Here is a 24,759-nt window from a genome sequence, read left to right as displayed (position 1 = left end):
GAACTCTGGGAGTTGTTTGGCTTAGAGATCCCCAGTATTTGTTATTTTCTTAGTAATTGTTCTCTGTCTAGCCTCATAAATTTACACACCACACATATGCAGATTGGTATTTATCCAGAAACTCAAGGAGACCCCTTTTGCAGATATTTGGAGCACTTCTGTTTAGTTTATTCCTTTGTGGTAATATACCTTGCAAATTCTAACTCTCTCAGACTCCACAAACTCTAAGCTATATCACCTCAACTCAGTGAGACCATTGGCTCTATTTGGGTTCCCACTGTCTGAATTGTAGTTCCAGACAGAAAGCTGGGATAATCTTAGGGGTCACCTCATGTGTTTCCCTTCTTTCAGGGATCATGTTTCCATACTGCCTGTCATACAGTATCTGAAAACAATTGTTTTGTATTTTGTCTAGTTTTCTACTTGTTTATATCAGGAGGACAATTCTGGATGTTGTTATTCCCTTTTGCCTTCATTTTTGAAGCATATTTATGCTGGATATAGAATTTTAAGTTGACAGATTTTTTTTCCTTCTTCTAGCACTTTAAAATCATTTTAGTATTTCCTAGCTTAAATTGTTTTCTGATGAAAAGTTAGTGGTCATTCCTACCATTGCTCATTTGATATGCTTCCCCCCACCCTCTGGCTGTTTTAAAGATCTTTCCTTTTTCTTTTTATCCTTGGTTTTCAGCAGTTTTATTAATTCCAGGACAAATTTATCCCTAATACAGAGGCATAGCCTTTCTGGGATCTCTATTGGATGCAGGTGATAGTAAGGTCTCTCCACTGTAGCTGCCAGTAATTTGAACAGCTCCCAGACCTTTGCAAGCTCAGAAGTTGTTCAGCTCACATTCCTTACTTGTTCTTTCCCCAGATTTTACTCTTTGACTGGCTTCATGGAGTCTTGTACATACAGCTTAATCTCCAGGCAATGAATTAGGAGATCTCTACAGATTTCTGAAACTTTTTCTTTCTATAGCTCCCTTCTTTTTTGTAATCTGCCCCTTAAATTCCATCGACTTCAGTAGCCTCAAACTTTGATCTCTGTTTTCTCAGCTTAGTGAGCTCTCTGTGCTCTTTTGGGGTTTGCAGAAATCCAGGGCATTCTTGAGTCTTTGTTTCCCTTCTTTCAGGATTCACAGCCCTGAGCTGTCTATTGTCCAGCATCTGATAATAATATTTCATACATACTGCCCAGTTTCGTGGTCACTTACAGCAGGGGGTCTAGCCCAGTACCAGCTACTCCATCATCACTGAAAATGGAAGTGTAGAATTTTATTTTAATTTTTCTTCTTTTAAGAACTTTATAATCTTTGATATGTCATAATTTTTAGAGTGGCTTCATTAAAAAGTAATGATAGCTCATAGTTTAATTTTCATACAGAGAAGTAAGTCATACAGAGAAGTAAAAAGAAGAAAGTTTGGGGGGAAAAAACCTCATTATCCTCAAATCCTTAGTTCCCATGGTTATCTTCATCATTTCAGACATATCTTATTGCAAATATACACATAGAAGAATAGTCTTATTTTAAAAATAGATTTATGCAGTTCATACTATTTTTAATTAAAAGCATTTAAATTTAATTAACACAGATAAATTTGTTAAGCAAAAGTGACACTGGAAAAATTGGTCTAGTATAGATAAATATTTATTTACTACAAGAGATATTACTTCTAAAAGACGTTCCTCTCAGTTTAGGAACTAAGATTATAGAAAAAGCCTAAGAAGTTAGAATCATTATGTCATAGACTGCATGCTTCAATAGATCTCTCGTGTAAAAAGCAATCAAGTGTTGGCAAATATTTGCTGTTGGTAGAAGCCTAAATTGGTACAACTTTCTAAATGGCTATCTTAGCTCAGTCTGCTGTAACAAAATGCCATAAATGTATGGTATCATAAACAACAGCTGGCTTATAGACAACGCAGTTTATTTCTCACAGTTCTGGAGGCTGGAAGTCCAAGATCAAGGTGCCAGCATGGCTGGGTATTGGTGAGGGCGCTCATCAGGGTTGCAGACTGCAGACTTCCTGTATCCTCACATGGTGGAAAGAGCTAGGTAGTTCTCTGGCCTCTGCTTCTAAGGGCACCAATCCTGTTTTATGAAGGTTCCACCCTCATGACCTAATTAATTACCTTGCCCCCTTTCTAACTACCATCACGTTGGGGATTAGATTTCAACATATAAATTTTGGAGGTTCACAAACATTTCAGTCCATTGCAATAGCAATTTGGCAGTATTCAGAATCCTTAAGAATGTTCATACCCTTTGTCCAAAATTCCAGGTTTAGGAATTTATTAAGAGGGAAGAGATGTGCACAAGTATGTGTGTGCATGTGTGTCACTCATTACAGTGCTATTCATAATGTTAAAAGTTGGAGGCCTCTTAAACGATTAGATTGTGCCACAGCCGTTATAACCAAATGCTGTGAACCATTGTAAATCATGTTCTTTACAACGTTTGTTTATTATATTGATTATAATAAAAATAATTGGCAGGTGATAAAATCATGAGCTTTAGGATACTGAAGAGTATACGGTGTAAGAAGATGTTCACAGTATAGTAAATGAAAAAAGTAGGATGGTACTTTTGAGTGTCTCAAAAAGGAAACATTTATTGAAAAGACAGGATGTAAAATAAAATGTGCTGAGTAGTTAGATTTTTCAGTCATCTCTTATACTATTTAATATTTTTCACATTTTCTACAATAAGCGTGTACCTTGACTCATAGTCATCCGAAAAACGACTTAAACTTTAATTTTTTAAATTTGATAAAATTAATGATTGTGAGGATAAGGGAAGAAGGATTTCAGTGATTTTAGTTGTTTCCATCCTGACCATGCATGCCTCTTTTCTATTTTTGCAGCTACTTTAGCTTGAGCTTTATCAGTATAGATTTAGTGAAAAAGACATTTATTCATACACTAAATGTGTAATATATATTCTGAATTTTTTCCCAACTAAGGCAGTCTTTCATCTTTCATGTTTCATAGTTTAAAATTGTGACTTTTCTAGCAAGTACTTCTCTGTATATTTGAAGAGATTTAATATTGCTTTCTTTCTTTCCTTTTTTTTCAGAGCTGTTTTTTTAAGTGTTTGTCTTGCTTTCTCAGCCACTATTTCTGCCCCCATCCTTGCAGATGTCCTTATGTTAAAGAAAGAATGGAAGTCATAGTCTTTCATTTTCTCAATAAAATATTATGTATTTGCTGTCTATCCCTGGCATCTTAAGCATATGGACCTGGTGCTCTTTAGGAACTCACTCTAGTGACTCAGCGTCACGTTTTTTGCTATATATAGAACATATTAGAAATCCAGTAGAGAAAGTTAATATTCAAAAGAAGAGACAAAGGAATGTTGTGGTTAATGAGTAAAGAAATAGACATGCCCTCCAGGGAGGTGCCATTCATACCAGACCTCAGAGAGTGACCTTAACTCGAATAGTCTGGTGTCTGTTCCTCAGCGATTGCAGATCTAAGTAACTCAGTTTGCTTAGGGGAAATGATTTCGTGCTAAGCAAATTTACTGAAGACTCAGATGGAAAGCAAAGCTAATTTCTAGTTTACATTAAGAAATATCAAGCCACGATAGTTTAGTAGCCCACATCTTCATTGTAGGGCTACATCTACCAAAGGGATGTGAACAGTTGGGTACAACGATCAGAGTGTGTTTTCCTGGAGGCTTGAGATATTGGTACATTCATCTTTGATTACCTTATTTTTAGACTTTGTGAAGTGCTGTGTAGCTGTGGGCAAATTTCCTAATCCCGAGCCTCAATTTTCTCATCATTACAATTGTGATAATTACTAGCTACCGCGTAGGATTGCTGTGAGAACTAAATAAGGTAACGCATGTAAAGTGACTAGTACAATGCATTGAACATGTAGTTGCCATTCATTAACTCTTATCAGTAACTGTAAAGATGATTTGTTTTCTGCATTTGAGGTCTGGAAGGTAAGAAAAGTGCTCATTTTGAAAAATTTTCATTAAATTTATTGGGGTGACATTGGTTAATAAAATTATATAAGTTTCAAGTGTACATTTCTATTTTACATCATCTATATATTGCACTGTGTGTTCACCAACCATAGTCAGTTCTTTTTCCATCACCATATATTTGACCCCCTTTATCCTCTTCTATCACCCTGCCTGCCCCCTTCCCTTCTGGTAACCACTAGACTGTTACCTGTGTCTGTGAGTTTTTATTTGTTTGTATTGTTCATTTATTGCTTTCAGTTTTATATCCCACATATGAGTGAAATCATATGGTTGTCGACTTTTTCTGTCCAACTTATTTCACTTAGCACGATAATCTCATAATCTATCCGTGTTGTCACAAATGGCAGTATTTCTTATGGTCGAATAGTATTCCATTGTATATATGTACCACATCTTCTTTGTCCAGTCGTCTGTCAAAGAACACTTTGGTTGTTTCCATGTCTTGGCCACCATGAATAATGCTGCAGTGAACATAGGGATAAGTGTTTTCAGATTTTTGGGGTAGTTACCCAGAAGAGGGATTGCTGGGTCATATTGTATTATTACTATTTTGAGGAGCCTTCATATTGTTTTCCATAGTGGCTGTACCAGTTTACATTCCCACCAGCAGTGTGTGAGGGTTCCTTTTTTCCCTACAGTCTCTCCAACACTTGTTATTACTTGTCTGGTTGACAATAGCCATTCTAACAGGTGTGATGTAGTATCTCATTGTGATTTTGATTTGCATTTCCCTGATAGCTAGTGAAGTTGAGCATTTTTTCATATATCTGTTGGTCATTTATGTGTATTCTTGGGAGAAGTGTCTGTGCAAGTCCTCTGTCCATTTTTAATTGGCATGTTTGTCTTTTGTTGTTGAGTTGTACAAGTTCTTTATATATTTTGGATATTAGACCCTTATCAGAGACGTTGTTTGCCAATTTCTTCTCCCATTCGATTGGTTGCCTTTTTGTTTTGTTGACGGTTTCTTTTGCTGCGCAGAAGCCTCCTGACCTTTTCTTGCTGCATGCAGACTCTGCTGGGATCTCTGCTGCACTTGGGTGGTGTAGAGGCGCTAACACTACATGATTTACAAGAACATTGTTCTGAGTCAATCTCGTGAAGAATTGTGATGAATCTTTGCACAGGTTATTCTTCATTGTGAGATCTAGCCATTTTAATATTTTGAGACTAAGGTAAGAATCATTCTTTTAAAGAATTCAGCAGTGTCTGCTTTTCCAGTTTGGCATTTCTCAAATAGTTTGATATTTCTTGTAGAACAAACAAGTGAAGTCCATATAACAAACATAATAAGCTCTTTTTACTCATAGCTGACAACTTAGTAAGGTTTGCGTTCTATGGTTAATATTTCTAATTTTTGTATTTGTAGACTGTGTTGCTGTAAAGGACCTAATCCGATTCCATTCTTTCAGCTCAGCTTACTGAGCCTCAGAACCAGACTGACACTAAGCCACACAGCTGAGGCATAATAGGGGGTTCCTGTGCCTGAGGTACCAGTGCAGCTGGGGTCCAGGACAGTGAGGCCCTTGATAGAAAAGTTTGTGCTCTGGAGGAGCAAGGAGAGTGGCCAGCTCCTTCTTTTGGGTGTCAGCATCTTTCCTCTCACATGGTTCTGAGAAGGCAATATTGAATTAAAGCAGCGAGCTTGCTATAGTTGTCGGTTGCAGACATTCTGAGTGAGTCCGTTCTATACAGAGCCCCTGCCTACCCCTCTTTTCTTGCTTAGCCAAATCCAAATCAGAGGTAAATGAACAAATGTCCTTTTTGTGTCAAGTACTGTGTCTGCTAACTGTGCACTGTGGAGCAGTTGGAACTTAACCCAAGAGTTTTTCATGGCAGAGCTGAGACAGGTCTTTACACTTCAGCATACTCTTCTTTTCACTGTATCCCAGTGCCTCTCTACAGCAGATGAATTTATTTTGTCTTCTGAGTTACCATTTGACTTACATGAGAGGTTTGTCAAAGAATGTTTTCATATCTTACGTAGATGTTATTGTACATAGCACTTTCTTATTTATAGTTCTGGTGTCTGTCTCTCTCATGCGTCTGTTGTCTCCTCAGCCAAGTCCTGGAGAACCTATACCGTGGCGATCTTTCTGTGTGACCTCCCCTTAGGGCTTGGAATGTTTAAGCACTCAATTAGCCTGTTGAACAGTAGGTAAATAGTTGTTGTCAATTTTTTTAATTGCACCAAACTTTACATTTTAACATACTTCAGCTCTAGAAAGATCTGGATTTGCTACGGAAAGCTCATATCTTCAGAAGACTTAAGATTGAAAAATTATAAAAGTGTGGTTGTAATTTGAAAGGAGTTGAGTGCTCCCACGGATAATTTACATTTAATGCTTTAAAAACTAGGACACAGAGATGGTGAGGTTATTTACTTATTTAAATAAGTGACTTTGGTCATCTGGTTGTGTTTTGTTTCCTAAAATCACAGTCTAAGATCTACTAACTTTAATGGCAGCCATCCAAAAATATATATATACGTAGTTATAGAAAATAGCTGTCTTGAATTATAATACTCTGGTGTTACAGTGGACTGATTTGCTTTGGGTTTATTTCTTGGGAGAAAAAATATTTCATACCTTCTCAGGATGGTTTACAGAATAGTGCAATTGTGCCCAGTCTTAGTATTTAATCCCAGTCAGCGTTCCCCCTGCCCTTAGCTTTACTGGGGTATAATTGACAAAAATTGTATATATTGAAGGTGTATAAGGTGATGATTTGATACATGTATACATTGTGAAATGGTTACCACAATCAAGCTAGTTTACATATCCATCACCTCACATAGTTAACCTCCCTTTTTTGAGTGAGAACATTCAAGATCTGTTCTCTTAGCACATTTCAAGTATATAGTACAGTAATATTAACTGTAATCACCATGCCGTATATATTAGATACCCTAAAATTATTTATCTTATAACTGAAAGTTTATATCCTTTGACCAGTATCTCCCCATTCTCCCTACCACTACCCACCAGCTCCTGGAACACCGCTTTCTTCTCTGCTTCTATGCATTTCATATTTATAGATTCTGCGTATCAGTGAGGTCATACAATATTCGTCTTTTATGTCTGGCTAATTTTACTTAGTTTTATGTCCTCTGGTTTCATCCAGGGTGTCACAAATGGAAGGATATTTTTTTTTTTTTTTTGTGGCTGACTAATACTCCATTATATCTATCTGTGTATCTATATATAGTACATAATGATAATGGACAGTAATGTCATTTCTATTCCAAGGACCAAAATAGCATCTAGTATGAATGTGGAATCTTCATTTAGACTTCCTTTGATTTGATATATATTGTATTTGTCTCAAATTATTGTTTTTATTTTTTTATGTGATAGTAAATATTTGTGTTTAGTTGACGTTAGTTATTAATAGCCTTTATGGTTGGTTTAAGGATATAGTTGTTTCTGAGTCTAGAATTTATACCTGGGCCATATCTTTATAGGTGATTTAAAACATTTTAAGTCTCCTGTTAGCTGTCTCTGCATGCTCCCATTTCACTGATATACAAACAACTGAAAACATTTACTTTTGAACCTTAATTTGTAAAGAATTAGAAAGTTCTAAAGTATGGTATGCTATATATTTTTAAAAGTTTAAAAAAATTAAAATCAACATATAGTAAAATTGACTTTTTGGGGGGAGGGTGTATAGTTCTATAAATTTTAACCTATATGTAGATCCATGTAACCACCACCACAACCAGGATTCAAAACTTTTCCGTTATCCCCAAAACTCCCTCATTCTATCCCTTTGTATCACACTTCTAATTCCTGGCTATCTTGTCTTAAGCTCTGACAACCACTGTTATCATATAAATGAAATCAAACAGTGTGTAACCTTTTCAGACTGGCTTCTTTCACTCAGCTAATGCTTTTGAAATTCATCCAAGATATTGCTTGTGTCAGTAATTCATTCATTTTATTCCTTAGTGCTATTCTATTGATAAACTGCACTACAATTTATCTAGTCACCTGTTGAAAGACATTTTGCTTATTTCCTGTTTTGAGTAATTACGAATAGAACTGTAACAAACATTTATGTACAAGTTTTTCTATGAACACAGGTTTTCATTTCTCTAGGATATTTATCAAGGAGTGGAGCTGCTGGGTTATATGGTAAGTGTACATTTATTCTTTATAAAAAACTGCCAAACAGAATGGCTGTTCCATTTTGTATCCTTACTAGCAAAGTATGAGAATTGCAGTTGTTCTGCATATTCTCTTGTATTTGGTGTTACCAATTTTTAAATTTTTTTTTAGCTGTAGTGATATCATTATGCCTTTAATTTGGATTTCCCTAATGGCTAAAAATGTTGAACATCTTTTCATTAGTCAGTTGCCTTTCATCTATTCTCTTTGGTGAACTCTTTGTTCAGGTCTTTTGCCTATTTTTTACTTGGGGTCTATGTTTTCTGTTGAGTTTTGAGAGTTCTTTACATATTCTGAATACAAATCTTCTGTCAGATATACTATTTGTAAATATTTTCTCCCGGTCTGTAGTCTGCTTTTCCTTCTCTTGACAGTGTCTTTCACAAAACAAAAGTTTTTAATTTGAAGTCTAATTTTTAACTTTTTTTTTATGGATCGTGCTTTTAGTGTCATGTCTAAAAATTCTCTGCCTAACCCCATGTCACAACAATTTTATCGTATGGTTCTAAAAGTTTTATAGCTTTGCTTTTTATATTTAGATCTATGATCCATTTTGAGTTCATTTTTGTGTAAGCTGTGAGGTTTAGGTTGAGGTTCATATGTTTTTACTTATAGATGTTCAATTGTTACAACACCATTTTTGGAAAAGACTACTCCATTAAATTGCCTTTGCATCTCTGTCAGAAATCAGTTGGCCATATTTGTGTGGATGAAATGAAAACTTGTGTTCACAGAAAAACTTGTACATAAATATAATAAATACAGTTTTTGCCTTGAAAAATACTTGAAGTTTGTTTGTGGAAGTGGGCATGGGAAAGGTTGCCTCTTGTGAGTTATTTTGAAGTGGTGGAAGGAAAATGTCTGTAATCTGAGAGAAAAGTTAAAAACCTGACGTGGATGGGTATGGCTCCTGACACAAGAGGTGAACTAAGGTAGCTGGGAGATGTTTGAGGTATGTGTGTGCTATGTATTCCGACTGCTCAGGGTTCGGTGCAGCTGGGTACAGTTTTCTGCATCCATCTACCATCTAATATTTAATGGCACATAAGCAAATGGGATTAATATTGTGCTCATGTTACTTCCTGATATAACAAGCACATTGAAACAATTTTGAGTTTTCAAAACAAATGTTATAACAGGACTGACTATATCAGGGTTTTTTTTTCCCCTTCTGAGAACTAATTTACCAGCACACCACTGGAGAAGGATCTCTTCGGTTGTCCTGGAGGAGTCTTCGAGAACTTGATGAAGATGGCAGTTGTACTCAGACTTGACGAATTGAGTATAGTACTTTGTCAGGTATTGTACAAGTAGTGGAACATTCTAGGTAACAGAACAGCAGCATTGTGAAACAGTACACAGATGTAAGCCTGGTGAGTTCAGGAAATCCTTATGTAGTTCAGTGTTAAATGAAGGTTAAAGCTTGGAGGGAGCAAGGGAGGAAGGAGATAGTTAGATTCTCAATGGCCTTAGATGCCACTTGAAAGAATTTACATTTTAATCCCTCAGGGGGTAGAGAACACTGAAAAATTTTGGACAGAGAATTATATTTTCTAACACTAATTGATATGGCACTCCCTGGTGACAGTATAGCGGGTAGATTGAAGGAGGTCCAGCTGCAGTCTGGGAATCTAGTGAGGTAAGGAGGAACAAGTGTGAATCTTTCATAGACTTGACCTCTGAGAATATCATAAAACTCTAGATGCTTACTAGCAACTATTCCTTTCTGTGTCCCTAGAAGTCATTATTACTATAATCCTATTTCTTAATGTTAAGGTCTAGGGCCATGAGAATTAGTCTTCTATATAGTGACAAGCAAGGTGAATTTATAACCTGCCTTCACAATAGCCAGTTTCACGGTTAGCTTCATGTTTACAATGCTTAAAAATGGTGTGGTGAATCATCATTGGAGTAGTTTTATTATTGTAATGTGCATTCATTGAAAAATAATTACATGGGTCAAAGGTCTCTCTGCCCTCTGGATTCCTATTTTTGTCCGAATTATTTTATACTATAGAATAACCATTGTAAGGGATGAATAAATACCAGGTGAAACTCAAGCGTTTAAAAAATGATGTAACTGCGTTCCCTCAAACGAAAGTTAGATGCAAATTACTTGAATACTAAGTCTAAATTAAGAAAGCTATTTATCCCATCCTTTAAAAAATTAAATCTTTTCTTTTATTGTTCCTCACCAAGTGTTTTGATGTCTGTTACCAGAGTAGGGTACTGATAATCTGGTTGAAGATACCAGAGACACTTTCTAAAACTAATTGAAAACAGGAATATCAGGATAAAACTATTTAAAAACCATGTCCTACAGTTTTCTAGTTAATAAACTCCAATATCCCACACAGTATGTATGGTCTTATCTGCATGTAGTAAATATTTGTTAAAGGCTAAAAGGCAGTATTTAAGTATAGGAAGAGCTAGAGACAAAAATAAATGGAAACATTATGAGAATTTTAAAGAATTTTCTGGTCTTTAAAACTTTGGAGAGTATAATTAATGGATTATGGATTCACAGAGGTCATATATCCTCTCAGTAAATTGTCTCTGATACTTTTATGAAGTAATAGTTGCTGTCTTTTCTTTTTGATAAGGCATGGGTGGTGGTTTTTTAAATTATAAAACTATATGAGGTGTGATCAAAAAATACGATAAATGTTTAAATAAAAAATTATTACAGTAAAAGACACATTGCCATTAATCCTGCTCAAAATACTCCCCCTCACTTTGAACACACTTATCCCATCGTTCTTGCCACTTTCTGAAGCAGTTCTGGAAGTCCTCTTCCGTGAGTGTCTTTAGTTGTGCTGTTGTGGCTGCCTCGATGTCCTGAATTGATTCAAAACGTTTACCCTTCATGGTCATTTTGACTTTGGGGAAGAGCCAGAAGTCACATGGTGCCAGATCTGGTGAATAAGGTGGATGAGGACACACGGTAATATTTTTATTTGACAGAAATTGCCATACCAGAAGCGATGTGTGACATGGAGCCTTTCCATCATGATCAAGAAACGAGGTGAATGCTGCTGCCTAGTGCCATCCAACAGAAAGGCAGGGAACTTCAATATGAGAAGAAGCGCATCGAACCTTAGTAACGGGTGTGACAAGTTTCAACTTGTTCGGTGGAATCAGTCAGGTGTGAGCTACAGTTGAGAGAAGGTGTGTTTTAAAGTGTGCCGTAAATCATCCTCCATCATGACAGCGCTCCGTGTCACACATTGCTTGTGGTATATGGCAATTTCTGTCAAATAACAACATTATGGTGTATCCTCATCCACCTTATTCACCAGATCTGGCACCATGAAACTTCTGGCTTTTCCTCAAAGTCAGAATAATTCAGGACATCCAGGCAGCCACAATAGTGCAACTAAAGACACTCAAGAAAGAGGACTTCCAGAACTGCTTCAGAAAGTGGCAAGAATGATGAGATTAGTGTATTGGAAGCAAGGGGAAGTATTTTGAGGGGGATTAATGGCAATATAGCTTTTATTGTAATAATTTTTTTTTATTTGAACAGTCACCATATTGTTTGCTCACACCTCATAAATGTACAAACATAACACGTGATTATTTCAGAAAAGTAAAATAGTACTACTTGCTTGAGTAAAAATTAAAACTCTAATAACCGTAAGGAGCAGTGAATTCTTTTCCCCTCACTCATGTTTATAACTTCTCTGATAGGAAAAAAGTTCCTACTAGAGACTAGATGTTGTTCAGCTATTACGATGACAGCCACTTGTAAAAGGAAATCATGGGTATAGGTAAATAATCAAAATAAAATGTATTACAATCACACGGTCATACTGTAATTCATTGAACTCAGTTCACTTTTAAAGGCAAGTATTATAATGTTTGCTTCATCCAAACATTGCCAAATTATACATACCCTCCTTTTTATTGTTGTCCAGACTCCTCTCCCCTCTAACCATGTCAGGAGCCCTAATCTTTTCTTTGTGCCAGATATTTCTTCTAATCCTCCACGTTTACAGAAATACTAGTGTGCTTTTCTCTTACAGAAATAAGATTTTCTTTTTCTCCCTTACCCCTTACCATACCTTTTCCATACTGCTTTAATTGTTTGCTGACAGAGCCATTTGGCTCTTCTAAAATACGCAGACAATCATCTTTGAATTCGTAGTCATTTAATTATGACCAAGTATGGGAAGAGTAAAAGCATCCTTTTTAGCATGGCATGGAAGACCCTATAGAGTCCACTTTCCCCAGCTTTCGGGTTGCTTTTTCTTTTGCTTCACTCCGCCTGCCCTGTACTTCAGCCATCCATCCAAACCACTCCTCATCTTTTGGGGATCCAGACCCTTTCCTGAGTCTGTGCCTTCACATTTTCTCTTCCTGAAATGCCTTTCTCCATTTGGCAGGTAACTATTCATTCTTCGAAACCTAGCTCAAAGTCACCTTTTCTGTGAAGCCTTCCCTGACCCCTGCATTCATTAAGATTATGTACAGTGACAAGTAACAGAACCACCAAAGTAAGAGTGGCCTAAAAACAAAAGAGATTTATTTCTCTCCTATAAAAATTTGGAATTTGCAGTGTAGGGCTAAAGTGACAGCTCTGTTCCATGAAGTTACTAGGGAAGTAATTTCCAACTCTTGGCTTCAGAATCTCTCAGACCTTTGTTCTCATGGTCCAAAATTGAAGTATCTTTGCTTTAAACAGTATGAGTATGAAGGGAAGACTAAGGGCACATGCAAGCTGTCTCTTAAAGTTTCCCTAAAGCTCCCACACTACATTTCTGTTTGTATCTCATTGGCCTGAAGGAAGGCTGAGAAATAAGTCTTTATTCTTGGTGGCTCTGTACCAGCTGATTATATTATGGAAGAAAGAAGAACAGGTAGGGAGTGCAACTAGCAGTGTGCTCCACTTCCCCAGGTAGAGGTAGTTGCTTTGTGTGCCTGATAGCACTCTTTAATTAGTTAGCACTTAGGTTGTATTGTAGTTTATTTGCCTTTTCCACCAAATCGTGGACTTCTCAGAGATTGAATGTATTTATTTCATGGTTTAATCTCTAGCACTTTACATAAAATTTTGCACTCATAAAGTGTTACATGAAGAGATAAAGACATTCAGGAAGATTACAGCAAAATTATCAGAGATAAAAAGTGATGATATTTAAATACCCATGTGAACAAGGGTAATTGCTTATGTAGACATTGATTTCTTAGACTTAATTTTTTTTCCTGTTTTCTCTTATTATGTAGCGAGAAGGTGGACATTGCCAATAATAGACGGCATAGCTTCTTTTCAATAATGCCTTAGATTTGACCACACAGATAGGACACAAAGTTATTTGAAAGGTTGTGTATTCTCTGTGTTATACTGGTTTTTTTATTTTGGTAAAATAAACATAAAGGTTACCGTTTTAACCATTTTTAAGTACACCTTTCTGTGGCATTAAATACATTCACATTGTTGTGCAACCATTACCACCATCCATCACCAGAACTTTTTTCTCTTCCCCAACTGAAACTCTGTACCCATTAAACACTAACTCCCCAGTCCTCTTTCCCCCCAGCTCCTGACAACCATCATTTTACTTTCTGTCTCTGATTTGACTATTCTAGGAACCTCATGTAAGAGGAATCAGACAATATTTGTCCTTTTGTGCCTGGTTTATTTCACTTAGCATACTCTCGTAACGGTACATCCATGTCGTAGCATGTGTCAGAATTTATTTCCTTTTAAGGCTGAATATATTCATATATATATATATATCTTTACATTTTATTTAGCCTTTCATCTGTCAGTGAATGCTTGGGCTGCTGTGTTACACTGTTTTTGCAAGATTTTAAAAATTTGTTTTCTACAAGTATTTTCAATACAAGTAGTGTCTTACTCTGTGGTAATCTCACCACCACTACCCTCAAACAGAAGCCATATAATTACATACCGTTTCATCAGAAAACTTAAGAAAAATGCAAAGAAGACAAAAAAAATCATCTACATTAGGAACTTATTTTTATAGGAAGTAATACACCCCCTTCTCCCAATCATAGTTTCTGAAGTATAAATTTAAAAAACAAAATTAAGTTATGAAAAACGTTATCTTGGTGTAAATCTGGAAATTAGGCACAAGAGCAGAATTAGAAGGAAATATGGTAGCTTTTCACAGGAAATGATTAGATTTTGTTTTAATGAAGAATCTCTTGATTATATGATAATGACATAGGAGAGTACAACCTGTGAATCCCTATCCTTTTGAAATAGGAAGATATTATAATACCATGACTGGACAATGAGAAAGAAATTATAGCTGTAGCTTGGTGGGTTTGCTTTTATGAAATTTCTGTAACATTTTTTTAAATTAAATTTATTGGGGTGACAATGGTTAATAAATTACATAGGTTTCTAGTGTACAATTCTGTAATACATGATCTATGTATCACATTGTGTGCTCACCACCCAGTCAGTTCTCCTTCCGTCACCATATATTCTAGCATTGACACGAAAAGTGTCAAGAATTGGTGGAGTAAGGAAAATTAGCTCCATTCCTATCACCTGACCTCATTTGTTATCAGAAGGAAGTTTGTTTAGTGACAATAATTATTATTGAATGTTTGACTGCCAATAATACGACTGATGCCTAGAAAATTCTTGATTTTGGCCTCTATCCCACTTGGTACATAGTCCAAATTAGCAATCAAATTCTTTTACTAAAATTCTCTGATCAAGCTTTCAAATATTAGGTTGGTACAAAAGTAATTGCTGTTTAAAACCTCAATTACTTTTGTACCAACCTAATAATTACTTAAGTGGAATACATGCCCCACAGTTTAAACAGAATCTCATAGACACTTTCCCGTTGCAGCTAATTGTTTAGTCCTTTTGGCAGAATGGTGAGTCATACTTCACTAGCCAACTCTCAGACCAGCTGTTGATTTACTTAATTACCTGAGCCAAGACCCAGGCACCAGGATAGAATAGGGCACCTTGGCTCTGGCACCTTTTGTCTTTTCCTAAAAAATTGGGATGTAAATTTCTATCCCTCCGCTTGGTGTACTGTTGTAGAAATAAAATTGACATGCCTGAAATGATCTGAGGAAAAAAGAACAAATTGTGGTGTTCGTAGTAAATCCTTTTAGAGAAACTAGAACTTGATGTAGATGTTAAAAATAGAATTGAATGGTGAAGGACAAAGTAGTGGAGGTATTTCAGAGGAAGGAGAATGAAGTTTGGATAAAATGGGGCCTAATCATGGATGGCGGTGAGAGTCAGGCACAGGATGCTGTGTATGACTGTTGGATGTTCTTGAAAGGAAATGAGTGTAGGAAGAGAGGAGAGACTAAGGTTGTAGAGATCTGGGAATGTGGCGTTAGAACTCTGCACTAGCTTACTGGCAGTGGAGGTGCAGAGAGAAAAGGTAAATTTGAGAGCCATTCTGGGAAAGGAAACTGTTGAACTAGGTTACATTAAATACAATGGTGTTAAGTGGAAGGAGAGTAAAAACAATTTTGCTAAGAACTTGCGCAGAAATGTGGTCCTGATAACCCCCTTTGGGGAGAAACCTTAAGTTAATTTTAGATACTGTGAATTTGAGGTGCAATAAGGAATAGCCAAATTGAGACAGACGTTTTAGGCTATTAGTGGACTGTAACGTGGGTGGGATGTGTGCACTGGAATGTGCTCCCGGCACACATCCAGAAAATCCCGGTTATAACTGTAAAGGCAAGAACATACGTTCTCATAGCGTCTAGATACATGCAAAAACTCTTAAAATCCGGTAATTTGTTCCCCCATTAGCTTCATTGCAACTGACTCTTCTAGGTTAAATAGATGAAATGCGTAAATTACATTCAGGAAGCTGAAGTTCTTCTCCCATGCTACTAAATAAGAAAGTGGAATCTAAATTGCCTTATTAATGCTAATCTTTTTTTTTTTTTTTTGTAGATCATTTTGTCTTTATCTTTTTTTGTTTTTATTTTCTTTCTTTTCCTTTTTATTTTTTTGTAGATCATTTGGGATTTTTGAAATACACAGTTATTTCACCCGGGAATAATAATTGTTTGTTCCTTTCAAATCTATAGAGATGAAGTTAATGAATGCCTTTTTCTATCTCTCGAACTAAGAGGAAAAGGTCATAATGTTTTTGTGCAATGCATACTTTGTTCTTTAACAATTGTGAAAAATAGCAGAAAGAATTAAGGAATGCTGTACTCGTGACCCATACAAAACACCAACATTTTGGGTTGATTATAATATAAAGAAATGTCTCAAACACTTTTTGAAATACTCTTGTAACTAGTACATAGAGGCGTGGCTTAGGTGGGCATAGGAATACAGTTTAGAAAAGAAGAAAAATCACACTGCAACTACTGAGTTTCTTCAAAATTGAGCAAGAAAAGCAACATTGAACCACCATAGTGATGTTACGCATTTTTTGTACAGTACCTTGACTTAAATCCAAGAGCAAAAGTTAAGACACTCCTCCTCTATTTTTAGTAAACAACTGCATGGTAAACTTAGATGACTTCCCCCCTGGATTTCACCTGGGAAAGTGGCCTTTTAAATTTTTTATTTAAAAGAGGGCAGCTTTGGCACTTTTATACTGATTTCACCAATGCTGATATTTCTTGGGTTCCCGGGAAGATTCATATTCTTTAACAGCTGCTGTATCATGGGCTGGAGCTCCCACTAAGCCAGCCTCAGATTTCTCCTGTTTATTTTGTGTGTCAGTTGGTGGTGTAACAGTTCTTATTCATGTTGGTCACCAGTACCATTCCCCCCATCACCATTTCTGCAAAAATATTGTGAACCTTGTCTACATGGAAAATTAAATCCAGTTCACAGACATTTTCAAAACACTTGTCTAATGTTTCCAAAATACTTGACATAGATCTGAAATGCCAAGTTCACTTTCTGAAGAATCCACAGAAGACAAAATATAACATTGCATAATATCCATAAATCAGTTTGTTGTCAGATTCTCCAATTAATAATCCTCCTTCTAGGAAATTACAAACATTTTCATCTTTTATAGATACCAAATGGAATGTCTCCCTGATAATTTGCTCTGTGTATCTTCACTGTGAGGCTGGTAGAACTCGGAGAGCTGCGGCTTCCCGGTGATTGTTGAGGATAAGATCACTTGGATCGTGTCTGAAGGGTGGGCACTGGGGTGGGGGCTGGATTGCCTTTTACTTCTTAATTTGCCTTAATCTGCTCACTAGCACCTTTAGGACAATGTAAAATAGAAGTGATGATAATAAGTATTCTCTTATTCCAACCTCAGCATTTCATCAAGGATAAGGTTAGCTGTCATTTTTTGGAAATGCTCTTTATTAAGTTAGGTAAGGTTTATTTTTCAGTCTTAGTTTGCTAAGAATTTTCATCACAAGTATATGTTGAATTTTATGACGTGCCTTTCTACATCTAAAGTGATTATCATATATTTTTTGTTCTGTAACTATCAGTGTGATCAATTACACTAATTGATTTTCTAATGTTCATACAACCTTGTATTCCTAGACGATGTCTAACTTGATCATTTTTATATGCTGTTGGAGTGAGGTTGCTAATATTTTGTTTAAAAAACTTCTATGTATACCTATGACTGAGATTGGCCTGTATCCTTTCTTTTCACAGTGTCCTTGTTAGGCTTTGGTATCAGGTTATATTAGCCTAATAAAATAAGCTGGAGACTTGTTTCTCTCTTTTAGTCTTTGGAAGAATTTGTATAAGATTCGAATTTTTTATTTTTCCTTAAATGATAATAGAATTCACCAATGAAGCCATCGAGGCCTAGGATTTTCTTGTTGGAAAAAATTTGACTATTGATACTTTTATTTCCTGTGGATGCTTCTTTTCACTCATGATGTCTTCTGTATGCCTATATTTGACTGTGCCTACTGCTGATTGTCCTTAAAATTACTTGTAGGTATTCTCTGAGGCCAATAATGAAGGTGTCTTTCTTCAGTAAAGGTTCATGTTTTCTTCTTTTTTTTAATTTTTAATTTTATTTTTCAATTACAGTTGACATTCAATATTAGTTTCATGTGTACAGCATAGCAGTTAGACATCTATATAATTTATGAAAAGATCACACCGTTAAGTCTGGTACTCACCTGGCACTATACATAGTTATAACAATATTATTGACTATATTCTCTGTGCTATACTTTATATCCCCATGACTATTTTGTAACTACAAATTTGTACTCCCTAATTCTGTCACCCTTTTCACCCAGCTCCCCAACCCCCTCCCATCTGGCAAACATCAGTTTGTTCTCTGTATCTGTGAGTCTGTTTCTGTTTTGTTTGTTCGTTTATTTTGTTCTTTAGATTCCATATATAAGTGAGACCATATGGTATTTGTTTTTCTCTGTCTGACTTACTTCACTTAGCATAATACCCTCCAGGTCCATCCATGTTGTCTCAAATGGTAAGATTTCATTCTTTTTATGGCCAAGTAATATTTCATTGTATATATGTACCACATCTTCTTTATCCAGTTGTCTATTGATGGGTACTTAGGTTGCTTCTGCGTTTTGGCTATTGTAAATAATGCTGCAATGAACATAGGGGTGCATATATCTTTCCAAATTAGTGTTTTGAATTTCTTTGGATATATGCATATACCCAGAAGTGGAATTGCTGGGTCTTAGGTAGTTCTATTTTTAATTTTTCAAGAAATCTCCCTACTCTTTAATGTAGTGGCTGCACCAATTTGCCATCCTACCACCAGTGCATGAGGGTTCCCTTTTCTCCATGTCCTTACCAATATTTGTCGTTTGTTGATGTATCGATGATAGCCGTTCTGACAGGTGTGAGGTGGTATCTCATTGTGGTCTTAATCTGCATTTCTCTGATGATTAGTGATGCTGAGCATATTTTCATATGTCTGTTTGCCATTTGTATGTCCTCTTTGGAGAAATATCTATTCAGGTCCTCTGCCCATTTTTAAATTGTTTTTGTTTTTCTGGTGTTGAGTTGTGTGAGTGCTTTATAAATTTTGAATATTATACCCCTTATTGGATGTATCATTGGCAAATATCTCCTTCTATTCAGTAGGTTGTATTTGTTTTGTTGATGGTTTCCTTTGCTGTGCAAAAATTTTTTGGTTTGATGTAGTTCCATTTATTTTTTCTTTTGTTTCCCTTGAATGAGGATATATATCAGAAAAATAAATGTTATTAAGAGCAGTTTCAGAGAGTTTACTTCCTGTGTTTTTTTCTTGGAATTTTATGGTTTCAGGCCTTACATTTAAGTGTTGAATCCATTTGCAGTGTATTCATGTATGTGGTGTAAGAAGGTGATCTAGTTTCATTTTTTTGCATATTACCTTACCTATCCAGTTTTCCCACCACCATTTATTGAATAGACTGTCTTTACCCATTGTATATTTTTGCCTCCTTTGCCATAGACTAATTGACCATATAGGCTTGGGTTTATTTCTGGGCTTTCTATTCTGTTCCATTGATCTATGTGTCTGTTTTTATGCCAACACCATGCTGTTTTGAGTATTACAGCCTTGTAGTATAGTTTGGTATCAGTAGTGTGATACCTCCACCTCTGTTCTTCTTTCTCAAGATTGCCATGCTATCTGTAGTTCCATATAAATTTGGGGACGATTTCTTCTGTGAAATATGCCATTGGTTCTGTGAAAAATGCCATTGGTATTTTGATAGGGATTGCATTGAATCTATAGATTGCTTTGGGTAGTCTAAACATTTTAATGACGTCAATTCTTCATATCCATAAGCACAGTATATGCTTCCATTTATTTGTACGTTCTTCAGTTTCTTTCTTCAGTGTCTTAGAATTTTTTGAATACAGGTCTTCTACCTCGGTTAAATTTATTCCTAGATATTTTTGTTGTTGTTTCAATGGGATTCTAAATGGGGTTGTTTTCTTAATTTCTTTTTGTGATAGTTTGTTATTGGTATATAAAAATGCAACTGATTTCTGAAAAATAATTTTGTATCCTGATACTTTACTGAATTCATTTACCAGTTCTAATAGTTTTTTGGTGGAATCTTTGGGGTTCTCTACATATGGTATCATGTCATCTGCAAATAATGACAGTTTTACTTCTTCCTTTCCAATTTGGATGCCTTTTATTATTTCTGTTTTTTGTCTGACTGCTGAGGCTAGGACTTCCAATACTATGTTGAATAAAAGTGGTGAAAGTTGACATCCTTGTCTTGTTTCTGATCTTAAGGAAAACGTTTTTAGTTTTTTGTTGTTGAGTATGATGTTAGCTGTAGGTTTGTCATATATAGATAGCCTTTATTATGTTCAGGTATGTCCCCTCTGTCCCCACTTTGCTGAGAGTTCTTATCATAAATGAATGCTGGGTTTTTCTGCATCTACTGATAGGATCATAGGATTTTTATTTTTTATTTTGTTTATGTGGTATATCACATTAATTGATTTGTGGATATTGAACCAACCTTATATCCCAGGAATAAATCCCACTTCATCATGGTGTATGATTTTTTTAATGTATTGCTGAATTCCATTTACTAATATTTTGTTGAGGATATTTGCATATATGTTCATCAGGGATATCGACCTATAACTTTCTTTTTTGTAATGTTTTTGTCTGCTTGTGGAATCAGGGTAATGGTGACCTTGTAAAATTGAAAACCTTCCCTCCTCTTGAATTTTTTGGAGTAGTTTGAGAAAGATAGGTGTTAAGGCTTTGAATGTTTGGTAAAATTCACCTGTGAAGCCATCCAGTCAAAGGCTTTTGTTTGTTGGGAGTTTTTTAGTTACTGATTGGATTTTGTTAGTAGTTATCAGTCTGTTCAGATTTTCTATTTCTTCTTGACTCAGTCTTGGAAGATTGTATCTTTCGAGGAATTTATGTATTTGTTCCATATTGTCCACTTTGTTAGCATTGAATTGTTCGTAGTATTTTCTTATAACCCATTGCATTTCTGTGTTGTCAATTGTCACTTCTTTCATTTCTGATTTTATTTATTCAGGTCCTCTCTTTTTTTCTTGATGCTTCTAGTTAAGTTTATCAATTTTCAAAGAAACAGCTCTTGGTTTCATTGATCTTTTGTATTGTTTTCTTAGCTTCTATTTTGTTTATTTTTGCAGTGATCTTTATTTCCTTCCTTATACTCACTTTGGACTTTGTTTGCTGTTCTTTTTCCAGTTCCATTAGGTATAGATTGTTTATTTGAGATTTGTTTTTCTTGTTTCTTGAAGTAGGCCTGTGTTGCTATGAATATCTCCCTTAGGAAGGCTTTCACTGTGTCTCATAGATTTTGGGTCATTGTATTTTCATTTGTTTCAAGGTATCTTTTGATTTCTTCCTTGATGTCATTGCTGACCCATTCATTATTTAGTAGCTTGTTATTTAGCCTCCATGTTTGTGTGTGTTTTTCAGTGTTTTTCTTGTAATTGATTTCTAGTTTCATACCATTGTGGTTGGAGAAGGTGCTTGATATGATTTCAATCTTATTGTGACTTATTTCGTGGCCTAACATGTCTGTCTTGGAAAATGTTCCATGTGCACCTGAAAAGATTGTATATTCTCCAGCGTTGGACTGTAATACTCTAAAAATATCAAATCCATCTGGTCTAATATGTCATTTATGGCTGTTTCCTTGTTGATTTTCTGTCTGGAAGATCTATCCAGTGATGTTGATGGGTGTTAAAGTCCCCTACTATGATTGTATTACTGTCTATCTCTCCCTTTATGTCAGTCAATATTTGCTTTATGTACTTAGGGGCGCCTATGTTGGGTGCATAAATGTTTACAGAGGTTATACCCTTTTGTAGAATTGGTCCCTTTATTATTATGAAATGCCCTTCTTTGTCTTTGTTTTAAAGTCATTTTTGTCTGACATAAGTATTGCTACTCCAGCTCTTTTTGATTTCCATTTGCATGAAATATCTTTTTCCATCCCTTTACTTTTGGTCTCTGTGTCTTTTACTCTGAAGTGGGTCTCTTGTAGACAAGATTGACCGTCAGTGACAGGCTGTGAAGATTGCCCATGACCACAGAACATGAGCTGCTGTGTGGAATCTGACCCCACAGAGCAGGATTCACCCCAGTGAGCACTGGTGCCTGCTGAGACCACCCTTTGGAGCTAATCAGGTGGTGCTCTGTTGTGGTCTGAAGCCGGCCACCAAGAATGTTAGTTCTGGGGCCTCTTGAGAGGGGCTCCCATGCAGGGCAAGGTCAGCCACTGCCTGTGACTGCCCAAGGCTAATCTATAATTATTTTAAAATTTTTAAAACTCCTTCCAGATGCTACCTGGTATCACATAACAGTCCACTTCTTTTTGTGCTCCTCCCCCTCCAAACTTGCCTGTGTTTCTTTCTTTTAAGATGTGAAGGTATCACTAGCCCAGTAATAGTTTTAAAGAATTTCACAGTTTGAAGGAGTTCATGCAAACCCAGACTACGAACCCTGCCCAGGCTGGTCAAACTGTTTAGGGACCCAGGTCCTAGATGTCCTACCTACCATTCTTTTTTTTCCTTTCACTTCTGTCTGAGCTAAAACAACCTTCCCTGTCATTTCCTGGGCATGAGATCAGGGTTTAGGCTTAGTTATTGTTTACCTTTACCTGAGGTTATATCTTGGGGATCCCAGTTTAATGTGGGGAGATGTTCCCTTGGGCTCTACCCCTTTTGAGGAATCTGTACACTGGCATTTGTTCCCTAATCCTGTGAGGCCACTGAAACCAAAGGTCTAATTTGCTGATCTCTATCTGCAAGTGCCCTAAGGGTCAGTCTTCTGGGGTTTCTTATTACCTCTCTGGGTTCCCAATTGTCCCTAGAATTTGGTCCAGTTGTTTCCTACCATCTTGTCAACTTTTATTTTAGGGTTTTGGGTTTTTGGTTTCGAAGGATTTTTACTTCTTTACGGCAGGAGGGTTGTTTTGAAAAATCCTAGTCTGTCATTACCAAAAATGGTAGTCCTCTTGATTTTTTTCCCCACTTCTCTTCCATTTACCTTCCATTTTTACTTCCGCCTCCATGTTAATGACTTCTTTTCACAAACATTTATATATTGAGCATCTAATTCATATATTGAGCATCTAAAATGTACCAATCATGACACAAACAAAGTCCCTGCTTTCTTGAAATAAACACTGTAGTAGTGGATTCTGGATTGTGGGGAAAGATGCAACACAATAGGACAACATTTTCCTAGAACAATAGGACAGAGCATCAGTGTCCTGCTAAATAGTAGGTTGCCATTGTCAAGTAAGGTTGGGAAACAATGCTAAGGAAGATATCCTTTTCAAAGAGCTAAGGTAAACTTATTTGAACTGAAACCTTTATTTATAAAATACCTTTTAACATCTTGTAGCATACTAGAATCCCAGGGAACATGATTTATAACTGCTTGAGTAGTACTAAAGCATTAAACATCTCTATATTATTACATGTTGTCACAGAGTAGTTTCAGCTCCTGTTTTCCCACAGTCATGTCTAAGGGGAACATTTGCTGAGGGAGTAAACCAAGGCAGCTGTGCCTTGAATGACCATCCCTTACTTGGCCATAGGTGGCTGGACTGGCATGGGTACCCATATCAAAGATGCTGCCAGTCATAGATCAGCCACTGGCCAAGTAGGTGCACTAGCCCAATAAGTTTTGTCCAAATGGGAACAAGCTAAACCAGTCAGGTTCTCACAGATCTCATTGTCTGGGTAAAGAAATATAGCTCTTGCTTTTAATTTTCTGTCTGGATGATTTCAGGACTGACAAGAAAAGATGGTTACTGGAAGAATATACATGATGATGTAGATCACAAAACTCACAAAAAGAAACAGGGATTTGGTAGTTAAGCAATGGAAATAAGCAGAATTTGAAAAGTCAAGAGAAAGAGATAGGAGGGACCTGTGATAGACTGAGAATTAGCCAAAGGTATGGCATTGACAAAGTGGCAGCTATGAGGTAGAAAAAGAATAGAGTATTGGAGTGGGGAGACCACCTGGGAGCTGGAGGCAAATCAGGTACCAAAAGCTGGTACCCAGGGAGGTGCTGAGTCACAGTAATGGCAGGAGCACTAGAACGAGGACGCAGAAATTCCTGCTGCTTGATCTCCTCGGGCAACCGTGGAACTGCAGCAGGCTCTCAGTTCCAGTGCTAGGAGGACTAGGCCCACTTGTGTTACTGATTTTGTTCTTGGATTTCAGTGAGAATTCTTATTTCCCTTCCCATCAAATTCACACTTCAAACCAGGACTTCTCTGTCACCACGCACACCTACATTTGCCAACCTGAGTGAATGTGGTCAGTACCCAGCAATGAGAAAAGACTGATATATAAGGAAAGAGTTGAATCCTTAAGAGATTGATATGTAAGAGTTGAATTCATATCAGAGTGCTACTTTTTGATTAACAAGTAGAAAACTTTTATAACAATGGAATACCCACCTTTCCTACCACCTTTATTACATTTTGGAAATTAATCGAAGCTCAGCTGTACTAGAAATGTTAATGTTACATGACATCACATAATCTATTGCTGTTGGTTATCCTATAAATAGTATCTCTATATCCAAACGAATGCACATTACTTTCTGGTACTCTCTTGGAAAGGGTGTTTCCTACTTCCCAATCTAATGTTACTACTCATCCATCCCTAATACTGTCTGAGAAAATCA

General features: G+C 36.3%; 1 protein-coding gene and 1 pseudogene across 4 annotated transcripts in view; one reads left to right on the top strand and one right to left on the bottom strand.

Annotated features, from left to right (window-relative positions):
- SOCS5 (suppressor of cytokine signaling 5) overlaps positions 1-24,759 on the top strand; it is a 61,229-nt gene that overhangs the window by 11,982 nt on the left and 24,488 nt on the right. The window lies entirely within an intron of this gene.
- LOC117032804 (AP-3 complex subunit sigma-1-like) lies at positions 16,701-23,125 on the bottom strand (annotated as a pseudogene).

Source organism: Rhinolophus ferrumequinum, chromosome 13, assembly GCF_004115265.2.
Source record: "Rhinolophus ferrumequinum isolate MPI-CBG mRhiFer1 chromosome 13, mRhiFer1_v1.p, whole genome shotgun sequence".
Lineage (NCBI taxonomy): Eukaryota > Metazoa > Chordata > Mammalia > Chiroptera > Rhinolophidae > Rhinolophus > Rhinolophus ferrumequinum.
The sequence above is the reverse complement of the archived record's forward strand: the minus strand, read 5'-3'. Positions and strand labels throughout refer to the sequence as shown.